Here is a 1658-nt window from a genome sequence, read left to right on the forward strand (position 1 = left end):
TTTAGTGCTCGTTCTGGTAGATTATCCCCAATCAACTGAAGCAGACATTGCATTTGCTCCTGCAGGTGAAGCATTAGCTCTCACAACTGATACGTCGCTGTGACAGCAAACGTTTCGCTGTGGTAGCCAAAAAACTTGCTTGTCACGATATTAGCAAACACAAAAGCGAAGGCAGCTAACATTTAGTTGGCTTAACTTACATATTTTTTTCCGTGTAGGGTCTAAAGTAAAATAATTATGCCAAATTCTATCTGCCAAACCGAGACTGCACAGCAGGGCGTGTTTAATTTTCTGGGTGCGTCGCGTGCTAACTGTATCACTTGTTAATTTTTTTAAAAGATAAAATAAAGACGTGTTGTTTGCTAAGAAAACTTTTCGGCTGCATACGCACCTACGTAGAAGGTGCCTCGACCTCGCCCGACCCGCCTACCGCGCCCAGTCCCCCGGGCTCCCAGCATATGCGAGTGTGCGTCAGCAGGCCGGGCTGTGCCGGGGCCGGGGCGAGGAGAGGCAGGCAAAGTCGGGCGATGCGAGCGGACGAATTGCAATGCGAATTTTTCTGCTCGGCTTCGCAAACGGCGGCAAAGGCGAAAGGAAAGAGACGGTTAAACCTGCCTTTTCAAAAGCAGCGCAGCTGGCACCCCTCCCTACCCAACATCCACCCCCCACCCCACCCACCTCTTGTTTCTCTCCTCTCACCGTGAACCCCTCCCCCTGCAGCTGTTCCCTCTCGCCCTCTCGTCTGCCTCTCTTTGGGTCCGGAAGCCTCTCTCCGCAGAGAAAATGAGCAATACGGGTTGTTTGCCTCGACTGTTTGAGCAGGGCAAGTCTAATAGCGGGGGCGGGCGCGGGAGCCTTTACCATGAGAGCCACGATGCACGACAATGCACCCCCCCTTTCTCTCTCTCCCTCTCCCCCCCCCCTCTCTCTCTCTCTCGCTCTCTCCTAGACTTCCATCCACTCACAGTAACACAGCTACTCCTCATGATGCAAGAAGCGGACCCGCTTGCATGCAGGACATCCCATTCTCTCACTCTTTCTTTCTCTCTCACTTGCAGACCCGTACAAGTTGCGTACCCACACACATACATCCCCCCCCCCACACACACACTGATATGGCGTGGTTGTGGTTCTGGTCCTGCTGAGCAGGCCTTGGCTGCGACAACGCCACCGCCTCCGCAGCTGCCGCAGCTGTTGTTGTTTGTCATGCAGCTGGAAGATATCAGCTGAGACTGTGCAGAACTCAAAACCGCGGCGCAGCCAGCTTCACGAACCGAAATCATGCACGATAAAGGCGTTATCGAACGCTATCCTCATGTTTGCATCCGTCGTAGGTTCATCATCTACATATTACGAGGTGGCCGATTCACAAAACCGCGCATTTTGGAGGTACTGTACCGCATCCATGCTTGCACGTGTCTTTTTTAGCTACCCGGTTTTCTCTCGTTTTCAGCAGTGAGCCACGGTGGCCATACGAGCACCACAAAAGTTTGGACAGGACAGAGTGCTCCACCGCGCCGCGCTAGCGATGAGTGCCGTCTGCCGAGAGTCAGAGAGGGGCTTTTATGCGACGAGGTGCACGGTCGCGGTCGCGGTCTATGCGACCTGGCTGCGGCGTGCGGCAGCGACAGCGGGGATGTTGCTCTCTCTCTCTCTCT

General features: G+C 54.2%; 1 protein-coding gene across 6 annotated transcripts in view; it reads right to left on the minus strand.

The window, feature by feature from the left end:
• The window catches only part of LOC113202609 (influenza virus NS1A-binding protein homolog), a 30314-nt gene that overhangs the window by 14789 nt on the left and 13867 nt on the right, over positions 1–1658 (minus strand). The gene's annotated exons all lie outside the window — the stretch shown is intronic.

The sequence above is a fragment of the Frankliniella occidentalis genome, unplaced genomic scaffold (genome assembly GCF_000697945.3).
Source record: "Frankliniella occidentalis isolate FOCC.00 unplaced genomic scaffold, Focc_3.1 Scaffold39, whole genome shotgun sequence".
Taxonomy (NCBI): Eukaryota; Metazoa; Arthropoda; class Insecta; order Thysanoptera; family Thripidae; genus Frankliniella; species Frankliniella occidentalis.